This window comes from Rhinolophus sinicus, linkage group LG14 (assembly GCF_036562045.2).
Source record: "Rhinolophus sinicus isolate RSC01 linkage group LG14, ASM3656204v1, whole genome shotgun sequence".
Taxonomy (NCBI): Eukaryota; Metazoa; Chordata; class Mammalia; order Chiroptera; family Rhinolophidae; genus Rhinolophus; species Rhinolophus sinicus.
Genome location: NC_133763.1, coordinates 17,289,828 through 17,305,367, shown reverse-complemented (window position 1 = coordinate 17,305,367; position 15,540 = coordinate 17,289,828). Strand labels below are relative to the sequence as shown.

The 15,540-nt window shown below is 41.1% G+C and overlaps 1 protein-coding gene across 3 annotated transcripts in view; it reads left to right on the top strand.

Annotated features, from left to right (window-relative positions):
• The first annotated feature begins 345 nt into the window (after positions 1-345).
• The window catches only part of LOC141568564 (uncharacterized), a 56,456-nt gene continuing 41,261 nt past the window's right edge, over positions 346-15,540 (top strand). For all 3 annotated transcript variants that reach the window (XM_074318806.1, XM_074318805.1, XM_074318801.1), the window contains exon 1: positions 346-804. The gene's annotated coding sequence lies outside the window, so the exon portion shown is untranslated. The remainder of the gene's footprint in view (positions 805-15,540) is intronic.

The following is a 15,540-nucleotide window of genomic DNA, read 5'->3' as shown; positions in this document are numbered from 1 at the left end:
CCTGCAAACCTCCAGAAAGCCATTATGAGCCTGTTGCAGGCGAAATGCATTTCCCCAAGGTGTGGTATGATGCTTTGCTCTGAGGCCAGTGTTATACTTTGTATTTGGTCCTTGAATATTTATCAAAATGTGTTATTGAGTTTGGGTCAGGTCTTAGCCTAGACACCAGATAATCTACTTTTCTCAGAATCAATAGCTTTCAACTGTTCCTGAGCTCCCGGAAGTCGAGGAGCCCTCAAAACTAAACAGTCCAAGAGCTTTTGCCAGCAGAACAGGGTTTGAAATTGGTACTCGAAGGGGAGGATAACGGGAAGCAACGCTCTGCTAGGGATAAGTAGTGCACGGCCTCCCTCCCCTCCCGGAAGCTGGCGGAGCATGGGGTTGACCTGAGTGCCCCGGAGCAGACCACGTGGAGCCATGTGACTGGGATGTCAGCCCTGGCCTGTGAGTCTGCGGGCTCTGACTGTGTGCGAGCTGCCCCGTTGCCATGCAGTGGCCAGGAAGGGGGCTCCAGCTCCTCGGGTAGCTTTTGTGTTCTTAAGCTAGACTGAGCTGGCCTGAGGGGGATCAGACCACCCCTGCTGTCCTATTGTCTTAGCAAGAAGTGCTGCGGGCGGAGGGAGCCGAAGGGAGCGCAGATCTGAAGTTTTACATACAGCGGGGTCCAGGCTGTCCCCAGACTGTCTCCAAGACCGTAACCGTAACCGTGGCCAGTCTGTCCTCCGCATGCGGCTGCCTGTCTAAGGGGCGCACGAGGCGGCTGATGAAAGAAGCTGCGTGGTACGGGCTGTGGGAAGGAGAGAGGTTTGTTTATTTTGCATTCTGCAGTGTGGTTATGTTAACTTGTCTGCGTGACCAAGGCACCACACAGACTTGCCCGCTTGTGCCGTGGGATGAGGCTCAAGTGATTACACTGTACTTTTATTCCCTAAATTGGACTGATTTGGACTAGGGCACCTGGCTGCTTAGAGTGTTTGTTTGTTTGTTTATCTGCCAACTTTGCCAAACAGTCCAGGGCGAGGGGCCAGCCGTGGTGAGATGAGTGTTGATCAGGCATTTTTATGTATATTAGGCTATTCCTTCAATCTCAGTTTGCCAACTAACCCTACTGGGCTAATGGGTCCCAATTTTCCAAAGAATTGGATATCGTGGCACCAAAAAAGTTATCTAAATTTATTTTTCTAATCATATTTCAATTTTTTCAAAACCAGTGCTTTATTATACGTATAAATATGAAATATAAAAATGGATAGCTGCAAAATCAGACTAGCCCAGTTAGGGGATACCTACCTTTAGAATTTTCTGACAACAACATTTGTGAAGGTTGAGAAAAAAAAAAATAGGTAGGACTAATTTACCTAAGATAAAAAACATGCCGAAGACCAAAGCATTATTTCTCTGAAAGAAGTGATTTGGAAAAACTCAAACATCTGGTTTATATTATAAAATATAAGAGTAGAAAGAGTAGTGGGGCTTTGAGACATCAGCTTTTATACTTCAGGAATTTTATAATCGCCCCGTCCCTGTTTCTCTGAAACCCAAACAAAACCTCTGTTTTTACTATTTGTATTTTATTCAGTTGTTGGGGAGGAGCAGGGGTGGGAGGTTGGGGGGAATGCCACAAATGATATTCAAGGAGGCCCGTTAATGTGATTTCTTTCTTTCCTTTTCATATCTCAATTCCCTGGCCATTCAATTTAGTTCCTGAGGTGCTGACAGCTGGTAATATGCTAAACTGCAATCCACTTTTCGGAAGTTATTGATATTTCCTAACTGAGGTTTAATGGTGTGACTTGGCTTAGGTGAAAATGTGCCAAGGTCTTGGGTCTCCCGTGCCTCATGCAGGTTTGTTATAGTTCCAGGAGCCAGAAACCGCGTCCTGCCTGGTCCTCCCAAGGCAAATGAATCTCAATTACCTAGGACTTTCAAAGTGCTTCAACACAGTCCAACAGAGGGACCAAACCGTGATTCTTTCTTTTAGGCTGTTTATTTATTTAGTTTACAAAAGCTGGTGAGCCTGAGAGACGTAAAATATCCAGTTCTGCATAATTAATAGCTGCTTACGTTATAGAAAACAACCCTAAATTATCTCAGCAAAAAGCCATTAGGAAAAAAAAAAAAAGTCAACAGATCTGGGACTGGATAGTGGTGATGGTTACACAACATTGTGAATGTAGTAAATGTCACTAATGGTAAATTTTATGTTCTGTGTATTTTACCCCAATTAAAAAAAAAGTCAACAGAAAAAGTTTATTTTACTCTAGTGGCTAAGAATGTTGATGCTGATTATCATTGTAGCTGTGTGGTTTCAGTGAGGTGAAGGGAAAAATGAGTGGAGGCAGCGGGTAATATTGCAAACCCAGAATTATTTATTGCTGGCACTGAATTTTATCTATGGCAAGTAGCAGATAATTTGAATATTATTCTTAGTAATTTCTTAGCAATAAGGATTTAACAGTTGTGGTCACTATTTGTAACAAAAAAAAAATGGGTTAAGAGCCATAATTTATAGTAAGTTGTCATTTTGGAGAGATAAAAACCAAATAGCACATGTTGCAAGGCTAATTGGCCATCAATATGCCTCCTGTTTGTGTACTCCCAACACATGGATACTAACATTCATGAAGTGATTAAAAACTTTGTTCTTTTGGGTAAAATGGTCATTAAGTAAGAGAAAAAAAATGAAGTAAGCATATGAAATGTAGTTATCATGTGGAGGGTTGATAAACACATAGCTATTGACAGAAACACAATGAAGGAGGAATCAAGAACATACAGAGGGTGCCAAAAAAAATGCGTACACATTTTAAGAAAGGAAAAAGGCATTAAAATTGTAATACTCAATAAATACCGTATAACAAAAAATGAATGCAAGTCACGTCTGACTTCTGCAATTACAAGAGGTGCTCAAAGTGGTTACCATCAACATCCAGACACGTCTGATTATGGCGAACTACTGCTTGAGTAACATTGACCAAAGTGTCCACTTGTATACATTTTTTTGGTACCCCCAGTATGTGAATGTTTTGGAATTTTAGTACTGGGGACTCATCAAGGTCCTCAGTCTTTCTTTCCCTTGTGAATGAATGTTAAGGATATACTGTAATCTATTTTATTTAATAGATAAATAATGTTATTTATTTAATACATCAAAACCACAATGGATGTGCTGAAAACCATGGATTACCTTCTTAAAAATAACATGGTTTCAATTAAATTAAAAATATATTTGTTGAGCGACTACCGTTTGCAAAGCATTGTGCTAGATGTGGAAGAATATGGAGATAAGTATGGCACAGAGTCTGTCAACAAGGAACTAGGAACATTGTAGACAGAAAAGACAGGTGCCCAAAGGACTATGATGCTATAATAAAAGAGATGGTTAAATGCTGAAAGTGAAAGTGACCTGGAGGGTCACAAAGGAGAGAGAAAGAGAATAAACAAAGAGTTAGCTTTTGGTTGTGAGGAGGAGGAAAGGACTATAAAGAGGATGGTGTTTAAAGAATGGGTAAGAATTTCGCAAACTGGGAAAGCATTTTAGGTGGCAGCATTGAAATAACTTGCAGGCACAGAATAGGAAACGCCAGGTTTTGGGGAGATGGCTACAATTTCACTTTGGCTGGGAGTAGATTGTAGGAAATCAATGAGAATTAAGATTAGAAACGTAGATTTGTCCCAAATGTCAGGATGAGGCATATTGCATTTCATCCAGAAAGTACTGGGAAGACACTGACAGCTTCTGAGGAGGTAGTGAAATGATCCAAGTTGTGTTTCGCTGATAGTGAGGACTGAACTTGGATGGTTTGGGGAGACCTGCAGAGAGGAAGCTGGTAGAATGCCCTGTGAGGAAGAGAGAGCAGAAGGAATGGGGACCTGGGCCAAGCTGGTGGCAGCAGGAAAATAAAGGGAAGAGGCAGAATCTACATTTGATTTGGCAACTAACTAGGTACAGGTGGATTAAAGAGAGCTCTGGGAAGAGGCAACTTGAGTGTGTCCAGGCGTCCTCCCAATGCATATCCCACTCCTGAGCCAATGCTTGCTGAGGCCAGCAAGTATGCAGGTCTGGAGGGCGTGAGGACAGCCCCACCTCTGGCAGATTCTGTTGGAGAGGGTTGCTGCAGGATTTCTCCCCTGTAGGCTTGACAAGAGCCTGGAGTTAGTGGAAAGAGCCATGGTGAAGCAAATAAAATAAATTGCATCGTGGGCTGCAGAGATGGGAGTGTTATTGGTGTAAACAGAAGGGAGCACTCCTGGTTTCCAGTCTGGCATGTGAAAAGCTTGGAAGTCATTACTGTCCTCCTCAAAAAAGAAAAAAAGCTCAACAAACTGAAAATCAACAACTCTTATTAGACCCATCAGAGAATTGAGGTCACAGGGCAAAGCACTGCCTCTTAAATTGGAGAAACAGATAGGCAGATACAAAGAATCACAGTTTACTGGAGTAGAAGCCCAGGAGCACAAACCGTTATGGGAACCAGTATCAGGTTCCTTTTACCCAGTACATTATACTTGACTTTCAACTAAAAATTACAAGGCATACTAAAAGACAAAAAGCACAGTTAGAAGAGACAGCAACCATCAGAACGAGACTCAGATATAGCAGAGATGTTGGAATTATCAGGCTGAGAATTTAAAATAACTATGACTAATAGGCTAAAGGCTCTCATTTAAAACGTGGACAACATGCAAGGACAGATGGATAATGTAAGCAGCAAGCTGGAAACTCTAAGAATCAAAAAGAAGGCTAATGATAAAAAATACACTGTAACGAAAATGAAGAATGCCTGATGAGTTCATCCATAGACTGATTGACTATGTCTGAGGAAAGAAACAGTGGGCTTGAAGGAATGTCAGTAGAAACTTATAAAAAAAAAATGCAGAGAGAAAAGAGGATGAAAAAGTCAGAACAGAACATGCAAGCACTATGGGACAATTACAGAAGTTGTTATATACACATCATAGGAATAATGGAAGGAGACAAGAGAGGAACAGAAGACATATTTGAAGCAATAACAACTGAGAATTTCCTAACATTAATGATAGATGCCAAACCACAGAACCTGGAAGCTCAGAGAATATCAAACAGGATAAATACGCCCCCACAAATGACACCTACGCATATTACATTCAAACTTCAGAAAATCAAAGACAGACAGAAAATCTTCAAAGCCCGGGAGTGGGGGCCTTATTTATAGAGGAGCATGGATAAGAATCACAGCAGACTTCTCTGCAGAAACCATGCAAGTGAGAGTGGAGTGACATATGAATATTTAGTGTTGAAAGAAATAAACCTATTGACCTAGAGTTCTGTATCCAATGATATATCCTTCAAAAGTAAAGGAGAAACAACGACTTTTTCAGACAATCAAAAATTGAGGGAATTTGTCACCAGCAGACCTGCCTGGCAAGAAATGTTAAAAGAAGTTCTTTAGAAAGAAGGAAAATGATATAGGTCAGAAACTCGAGTCTACATAAAGAAAGGGAGCTGTTAGAAAAGGAGCAAATGAAAGTAAAATAAATAGCAGGGAAAGAAGTGACACTGGATTAGGTGAGAATGCATGCCACAGTCTCCCTGCTCCCAAGGTACATTGATGACCCAGAATTGGCAGACTCCTATTGAATAGGTATCAACATCAACAAAAATAGGAGCCTACGGGAGATTCAAGAAGAGTACTAAAAAGAGTTTCTGAGGTGAAAAACTCACGATTTTACTTAACACTAAACAATTGATGGGTAAACTGGAGGAGAAAATAGTCATTGTTGAGAAACAAAGAGTGGAAGAAATGCCTTAAAACACAGAACAAAACTACTAAGAGATGTAAATAGTAAAGATAAAGCTTAAAAACTTGAAGTACCATAGATCAATAAGATCTGACATATGGACTAAAGAAATTCTTAAAAAAGAAAAAAAGAAAATAGAGATGGAAGAGAGACAATAATTAAATATATGATAAAAGAAAATTTTCCTGAGCTTAAGAAACATGTGAATCTGCACTTTGAGAGAATTAAAGGAATTCCAGGCCAGACTGATGGGAGAAAAGGTGTATATTTAGGTAAAATTCTTGCCCTGTAAGGATAAAGAGAAAATCTTACAAGTTTCCAGCAAGGATGAATGAATTACTAAGAAAGGGAACACAATCGGAGTAGACTTAATTTTTCACTTGCCTCCCTTAGTGCTAGAAAGTAGAGCAATAACATTCTTAGGCTACTGAGAAGGTAGGACAGAGACCAAGAATTCAATACCTAGCCAAGATAATGTTTATCTGACAAAACGAAAGAAAGACATTGGTGGATTTGCAAGGATTTAAGACTGTATCACCCAGTAGGATGACTAATTCATCCAAAGTCCGTCCAGGATTTTGTTCATCTTAGCACCACTGAAAATTCTGTCTCTTGGGAAAATCCCAGTCTCAGGCAAACTGGGGCCACTAGTCACTCTGATGTACTCCACGGGAAAAAACATACATCAAGTGAAAAAAAAAATTGAGACTTTGAAGTGTGTAGTGGTTCTCAAGCAGGGAAGATTTTGTCTGCATCTCCCCCTCCCCTGGGATTTGGCAGTATCAGGAGATATTTTTGGTTGTCACAACTGGGGCAGGTGAAAAGTTCTGCTGCTGGCATCTAGGGGTAGTGGCCAGAGATGTTGTTAAACATCCTACGATGCACGGGGCAGTTGTCACCCACACCCAACAAAGAATCATCTTGTTCAGTATGGTGCCAAGGTTGAGAAACCCTGACCGAGTTAGGAGAAGATAGTGAGAAACCGAGAGAGTGCTGAGTTACAAACCTCACTATATTTACATAAATAAAATTTAAATGTAAGTGAAAAGGCAAAGATGGTCTTGGAATGTGTAATGTAAGAGCTCATGAAAGTTTCTTGAAATAAAAGAGATGAGCTGCAGAGAAAGACTAATAATGAGCTACAGGTATGAAAACTCTCTTCACAAACCTAATTATTGGGGTAGGAACAGGAGGCTGGTGAAATAGGCGAGGCATTGATGTATTTTCCAAGGACTCAGTTTATTGGGATGGGAATGGAAACAATCAGGGTATACGATATCTTAGAGAAAAAAGCCCATGGGTTTCTTGTTATCATATAATAGTGAAAAATAGGTACTCGCATGTTAGTAAGTGCCAGAAATGGGAATTAATGGAATAGAAAAGTCCACCAGAGCGCCTAGATTAACAAAGGGTTTACACAGCAACTTGATCAGACTCTTGAAAATAAGGGAAGTGATGCAGATGGTCAGAGGAGAGCAATCTCTTGCCAGCTATGCTTTTGCCAACCGTGGTTCTAAGATGACACTGTTTTTTAAAATTTCTGTGTAATATAGTTTAAAAATCCATAGCCTTTTAATAAATATATGTCATTTGGTTAAAGGTCCTTAATAAAACAGTACAATGACAATTATTGCTTCTCCCCTCTCAAAAATCCTGTCAGTAGGTGCACAGGGTAGTGGTTATTGGTTACTATTTGTTTCCTTCTGTAGACCCTCATCTTCATGAGGGTAGAAATTATGTCACTTCTCGTTTATCATTGCATCGCCAGTACTCTATGAATATTAATTAAACAAACAACACTCTCTCAATCCATAGGTAGAAGACTAGATAGAAGGAGAAAAAAAGCTTATAATAACATAGTATTTGTGAAAAGTCCAGGAGGTTGTATATGTTACTGAGACTTACAAAAATGAAACAAAGGGCAGTGTAAGAATAAAATGCATGCCATTTCAAGCTCCTGAAGGCTGACCTGAAAACGCGAAAGAGATTAATTTGCCTAACATAAAACTTTTGAAAGAAACTTCCTTCCTAAACTAAGGCTGCCAGATTTGGCATGAAAAAATATAAGACACCCAGTTAAATTTGAATTTCAGATAAACTGAATAATTTTTTGCACCTGAATGTCCCAAATATCGAAAGGGACATACTTATACCAGAAGAATATTCATTATTTATCTGAAATTCAAACTTAACTGGGTGCCCTGCGTTTTATCTAGTAATTCTACCCTAGACCATAATTAAAAGCAATAGTTCCTGAATAGCTCCAGGAGGTTATTCAGGACAAGTGGCACATTTTTCAAGTTAATATTTTTAAAAGATATAATCAAATGGAACATCAATTAATTTTTTAGTGGCAACATCTATAACTTTTAATTCCTGTGACCTTTTAATTATATTTTATTTTTATTTCCTCCCCCCCCCCCCCATTGTGTATTTTCTAAGAGGACTTGCTTCTGCCTTCTGTGGTTTTTTTTTTCTGTATAACCTCTGAGGTTGTCAAGGGAGTGTTGCCATCATAACAGTAAAAACAAATTATATTTATGTGGTGCTTTCACTTCTACATACATCTAACACTCACCATGGTGAAGCAGGTAAGATTATTCCCATTTCATAAATGAGGTCCAAGGTCATCGTGAGCTGGTGGTGGTCGCTGTGGTACTAAGATGCTATTGAAAAGGAGCAGCACATGGCAGAGGGCTAAAAAGGACTGAACCGGCCATGAGTCCAAGGGGCTGACCCCAATGAAACCAGGTCTGAGAGTGAAAAGCGAATGAAGGTACTTGGGTTTTGTAATCTGTCACAAGGCTGCTCCTTTCTACGTGACAAGTGAAATATTGATAACAGCTGTCAAAAGACGTTCAATTAGAATATTTGCCTAAGGCACAAACATGTAAAAACACCAAATACCAAAGTGAGTTGAGAAACAGACGTCCAAGGTATAACTCTTTAAAGGAAATAACCAAGCAACAGTTACATAATTATCGGGTTCCTCACCCAAATCATGCATGTAAAAGAGAGATTAGCCATTTGGAGGAAGTTCTGAACTTCATTTCCTTGGTGAAAGTTATTCTGTGATTTCTTCCTTCTACCCCTCACACAGAAGGAGGGGAGAGGGAGAGTGGGAGGAGGGTGTGTCAGCCCCCAGGCTCAGGGTGAGGAACTTCTCTGTACAGACCTCCACCCTCCAGCCCCTGAAGTCTAGAGGGAAAGAGCTGGGCCAGAGCGGGGCTCTGGGGCGGGACAAAGGAGAGTGGCACTCCCTTTGTTGAGGTCAAGGGCACATGAGTGTTTCCTGTGAGACAGCTGTGGACTACATGGGTGAGAGAGAGCCTGCCTGGAGCCACATTGGGTCCTGAAGGAGCAGTGGCATGCCAATAGAGAATCTGTGTGCTGTGGGCCACCAGGAACTAGGGACCAACTGGGGTCTTAGCTGGCAGAGTGAAGTGCGTGGCCTGCCACATGGGTGTCACAGCTGGATTCTTGCAGGGCCCCCCAAGGGGATCCATGAAGGAGTCAGCTCAGAATTTGCCATGCCCAGGGAGCTCAAAGCCAGCTTATGATCTTAGTGGTCAAATTAGAACATGCTGTTTTCCTCTTCCCTCCTTGCTGCTGTGTTCTAACACAGAGGAGAATTTGATAGGCGCTGTGGGGGTGGTGGTGGAGGTGAGTGCAAGGAGTAGAAGCTGAACTCAAGTAATGTGCCTTCCTCTTAGCTGGAGGAAGTGAGAGAAACAGATCTCAGCATTGAAGGAAGATTGAAGACATTTAACTTTCTGATTTGAGTCATGTAAGATGACTGTAGGAATTTCTATTACGTAGGAATGACCAGCAAAGTCACGAGTCCTGTTGATATTTTTATCCAGTGGTGAGAAGGGAAGGGCTCCTCCACACCCTACATTTAAAAGGACAGTGGGAGAATTTAAAAATTTTATCTTAAGTCCTAGTTATACTTAAAAATATCTACTATATACAAATTATCAATCTTAGTAATAAAATTAACCCTCATGAACTCACCATTTGACTAAAGAAACAAGACATGCCTAAAACCCTGGGTGTTCCCTGAAGCCCTCCGCCTACCATCCTTTACTCTACTTTCAGTTGATCAATATCCTGACATATAGTTTATTTTCATTAACTTCCGTTTCTTTACAATTCTATGACATATGAGTATGTTAGTATTCTGTAATGTGTTGCTTGATTTGGACTTTACAAAATGGTATCAAACAATATTATGTATTTTTCTATGACTTGCTTATTTCACTCGATATTAAGCTAAGATCCACCCATGCTGAAGCATGTAGCTATAGTTTTTTCATATCCAGTGCTTTACAGTATTCTATTGTGTGAGTATATAGTAATGTATCCGTTTTCCTGTCAATAGATAGTTGGATTATTGGCATTTTTACTGTTCTATTCTATACTGTCTTCAACACATTTAAAGGGGCCCATGGGCAGGGACTCATTTAGGGTACATGTCTAGGAGTGGGATTACTGCGTTGCATGGTATCACTTTTCAGTTTTTCCAAAGCAGTTGAATTAATTTGCAACCTCTCCCCTCTCTCCACATCTCTCTCCCCTAAGAGTTCCTATTGCTACACATCCCAATAGCTGGTATAGTAAGACTTTTTAAATATTTGCCAATCTAGTGGGTTTGACATGATATCTCACTGTGGCTCTAACTTACACTTTCATGATTGCTGATTGGGCCTATTTTTCATTGTTATACATTAATTTAGTTCTGTAATTTAATTAAGTTGGAATTGCAGTAATTGGATGGAAAGACTGGCTAGATGGCTTACTCTGTTTGTCTATAATTTGTACTCCATCTGACAAATGGTTTACCAAAATGTATGACACATTCTTATGGGAGAAAGCCAATGTGATTTGTGGGTTAGCCGAAAATGGCACTGTGGATTCCAGGACATACATGGTCAGACCACGTGGCTGTTCTGCCCATTACTGCCAGAGCAGACCTGTGTGACGCCCTGCTGACCACACAGCTGCCTGAGTCTCTCCCTGGTTTATGCCTTTCCTGTTGCTGGGTCAGTGGATGAAGAGTGAAAAGGATGGTTTGATCACCACCTTTTCAGTGTCCAACTTGTCAGCAGTGGGGACTCTCACTCAGGAAAGAAACTCCTTGATGCTATTTCTTTTAAAAGAAGTTATTCAGACTCTCCCAGGAAGCAGTTTCCATGGCTTGTTTTACTGTTCTGATGCCAGTTTTGTTTCTTAACAGGAATTTCTTTCTAATACCTCCTGCTGTAATTGGAACACCGACTTTATGTTTTGTTATTTAATAGTCATCAGCAATCACTGGGCAACATGGATTGTACTTTTTAGCACTCATTTTGACTTTTTCTTGTAGGAGATATAGTAGCACAGTTGACAGGTCTTTCAGACAATATCCTGTTCTAGTGTATAACTTGAGATTGGAAGACCTGACAAGCCTTAAGCCCATATTTAAGAACTTCAAATGATTGTGTTCTACGTACGTAGTGCTTTGTAGCATAAACGGCCCAGTCCATCCTCCAGAAATCACGTTTACTTTCCTTTTATTAACTATCCTGTCCATGTTATCTGTGGCAGGCTGAGTAATAGCCCGTAAGATTTTGAGAATGTTTGACCAGTAGAAAAAGTGCCAGCTTGGATTGAAAGGGACAGAGAGGGGATGAAATGAGAGAAGGCTGGTGGACCCCCAAAATTCCATAGGTAAGAGACAGGCTGATAAAAGTACTCAGCTGCAAAGATGCGCTGCCCTTCAAGCAAAATGATGACTTCGAGGGTAGAGCTGTGGGTCAGGAGCCACGGAGAGTCATTCTCAGGTCCTTGAATGTAATGGAGTTTACCTGGTTGTGTTTAGACATTGGTTGAGACCAGAGATTTCTGTTTGTCCTTTTGCTTTCATTCTTTTTCAACATCAGTGTCTATGACTATCATCCTATGCATGTCCCATCATCACTTTTGTGGCACATATCACTTGTTTTTTAATTCCACAAGTCCACATAAAGACAGGGATTTTGCTGCAGGATCGATTTCAGGCAGAGACTTACCTATACCTGGTTTGGATGATTTAAATGAGATTTGGGAGTTCTGGGCTGATGAGACTTGAGTGAGATTTTGGACTTGAACTCGTAATGGGTTAAGACCTTTGGGGACCTTGGGATGGGGGTAAATGTCCTTTGCATGTGGGATGCATGTGAATCTTTGGGAGCCAGAGGATGGACTGTGGAAGGCTGAATAATGACCCCCTCAAATGTGTTCATATTCTAACCCCCAGCACCTGTGACTGTTACCGTGTATGGTGAAAGGAGCTTTTCAGGTGTGATTAAGTTAAGGCTCTTGCCGTGGGAGATGGGCCTGATGTAATCGCAAGGATCCCCATGAGACAAGCACGTGGGAGGAGTCAGACGGAAAGGCCATGTGAAGCAGAGATGGGAGTGATGTGGCCATGCGCCAAGGAATGTCAGCAGCTTCTAGAAGGTGAAACAGAGAAGGAACAGATTCTCCCTTGAGAAGAGGCCTCGAAATAACCAATTCTGCTGACGCCTTGGTTTTACCCCTATAAAACTCATTTTGCTCTTCTGCTCTCCGGAACTGTAAGAATAAATTTGTATTGCGTTAAGGCATTAAGCTTGTGGTCATTTGTTATAGCGTCAATAGGAAGCTAGCACACTAGCTGTTGAGTTAGGGTTCTGAAATGCTTTTGTTGAATTGAAGCATACTAGCTAGAGCAGTTGTGTGAAAAGGAATGAGGGAGTCTTTTTTCCCCCCTAGGTGGACTATTTCATTCCAGTTGGTGAATTTTCTTTTCTGCAAGCAATTTAATGTCCCTAAACAAACTACAAAGAAGAAACTGAGTTATTTAAAAGCTTTTAGAAAACAAATATTCTATAGTTTAGCAGATACTACGTGGGGTACAATACTTCAGCTTTTATTAACGATCTAGATTAACTCCATCAAAAAAACCTCTCTCTCCAGAAAACCTAAGGCCTTGTAGGAGAGAAACTAACAATGACAAATAACATTACCTCTGCCAAAATGGCAGGATTACATTATTAATATTCCTATGAAATCCTGGTAGGGAAAAATGCCATGGTTAAAACTTGTGTGGTGTGTTTTTGATGGCACTGGTTATTCAGAACAGGTTTAGGCATATCTGGCAAGGCAGTAAAGTAAAATGTATGAGCTTTCGATTTCAGGGAGAAAATTCTTTCGACTAAGGTCTTCATTTTCATGTTTCCTTTCTTCTTTTGATTGATCAGTGATGCCAAGCATACAACATTTAACTCATGTACATTTAACGTATGGATGCAGATTCTCTAACTGGAAAAGATTTGTCAACGGAGACATTTAAAAAGTATATTTAGGCATTACAGTGTCTATGTTATAGAGGGAACTATCTTATTAGGTAGCATTTTCTTTTTCTCTTAGCATTTGTGCTTTTTTGATTAAATAGTGGTTTGCATTTATGGAAACTGTGTCGGGTCACAGTCCAGTCAGGAAATGAGACACATGGGTTACACACGTGATGAAAACTCTGAAAGCCAATCAAGGACGGAGGGTGGAGGTGGGGGTGGGGCTGGGGAGCAAGACACCGCTTCCTCCCTCCGTTCTAGAGGGCCAAGAGGAAGAGGTGGTGTATAATTTCTTACTGTTGTCCTAACAAGTTACTATAAACTTAATGGCTTAAAATAGCACAAATTTATTGTCTTACAGTTTTGGAGGTCAGAAGTGCAAAGAGGGTCTCCCTGGGCTAAAATCAAGGTGTCAGCAGGGGCTGAGTTCCTTTCTGGAAGCTCCAGGGGACAATCTGTTTTCTGACCTCTTCCAGCCTCCAGAGGCTGCCCACATTCCATGGCTGTTGGCTCCCTTCCTCCATCTTCAAAGCCAGCAATGGCTGGTCGAGCTTTCTGCATATCACCTCACTCTGACACTGACTCTTCTGCCATTGGTCATTACACTGGCCGACCTGGATAATCGCCCTGTTTTAAGGTCAGCTGCGTAACAATACCGTCTGCCACCGAAATCCCCCTTTGCCAGTTATTGCGCACATTTCACAGTTTTCAGGAACTGGGACATGAACATCTTTGGGAGGCCATTGTTTTGCTTCCCACAAGTGGTACTGCTAGGGCTGGAAGCCAGGGTGATACCCTGGGAGCCAAGCCACAGCAGGAATCATGACCATGATGGAAAGGCATGGACAAGACACATCCCCAACGGTGGAAGTGGGGAGAAGAAAATCCCTTGGCCGCTCACTGCAAAATGGGAAGGTTTCACTAGGGAAACGTCTAGTTGTAAAACATCTGACTTCTCTCCTTTGCTTTCCTTCCTTCACGTGGAGTCTCAAAAACCTTTAATTGGGTGCTAGAGAATATTTTTCTTTCATTTACACCATATGTGTGTGTGTGTGTGTGTGTATATATATATATATATATATATATATATGACAACTATAGACAAATTTATGAAATGTACCAATGTAACAGAAAAAGACTAACCCAATTGAAATTGGCATTTTGAGTCATACAGAAATTCTTTCCTTATATCAGGTGATGGAGCTGTTTGTGTGGGAAAAATCACGTGATTAAAGCCATTGTCCATCAGTACTTTTCAGAACAATGGATAGTATGATGATTTGTAATCCGGCCTCTATAGCTCTGGCATTCTTCCTGGACACAGGTCAAATGAGGTTAGTTTGGGGGGGTCCAAAAACTGTGTGGTTTATTTAAGTCATTCCCAAATACTGGAAAAAAGATAACTCATCATATGTGCTCACTAATAATAATAATAAAAGGTCATTTTTATGTCATTCTGCAGAAATGTACAGCAAATGCGATTCAAAGGATTACTGGAGGAAGGAAATGCCAACGTTAAATCTATAGACAGTCTTTTTAATAGTGCATACCGTAAATTAAAAGCCAGCACTAGTGAGAAGGCTTGGTAAGGGAGAGAAAATAGTAAGGCACTAAGCTGATCTTTGTCTACCTTTCTTTCTGGAACACACAGGCTCGAATGTTTTTTCTTGGGGCCTCCTCTCCCCTCCCCCCAGAAAGAAATCAGTGCATTTATCCGCCATGGTTTGGTTTTCTTAGGCTACCTTAGCAACGCTGTTTCAGCAACTCTGCAATGCCAGCATCAGGTGTCACAACTACTGAGTGACTGGGTTAATGGCTGTGCTGTGTTCCCTGGAGAAGCAGGGACAGACAGGCCAGCCTTTGTCTCTGCCAGGAGCGGTCTGAACGTAAAACTTCCTCCCAGACAGTGTGCCTGGGAGTAGCGGGCTCTCTGTCCTCCGGCCATTGCTCTCTTTCTGCTTGACCCCAGCTCTGTTATGGGGACAGGAGCCTCAGGCTCACTGCGTGGCCAGGCGCTTGTTGGAGGAAAGCAGAGTGCGTCTCTCTCTTGTGTTCGTTCCAAACCAAAGTTTGGTTTGAGTTCTGAAAGTCAGACTGTGGCTGGACTTTCTCTGCTGGAATATTGTCCTCTCAGTCACCTTGATGATGATGACAGAGACCACAGCTTTTAGGTTGGTGCAAAAGTAATTGCAGTTTAAAAGGTTGCAAATAATTGCAAAAATCGCAATTACTTTTGCACCAACCTAATAGCATTCCCCCAGCTCTTTACAGTACTCAGCGCTTCACAGCAGTATATCAGTTTCTCCTCAGAAAAACTCAGAGGCTGGTACTATTCTCTTCTCTGTTTGAAACATGAGTAAACTGAGGCTCAAGAGATTGCATAACTGTTAGGCTGAATTCTGTC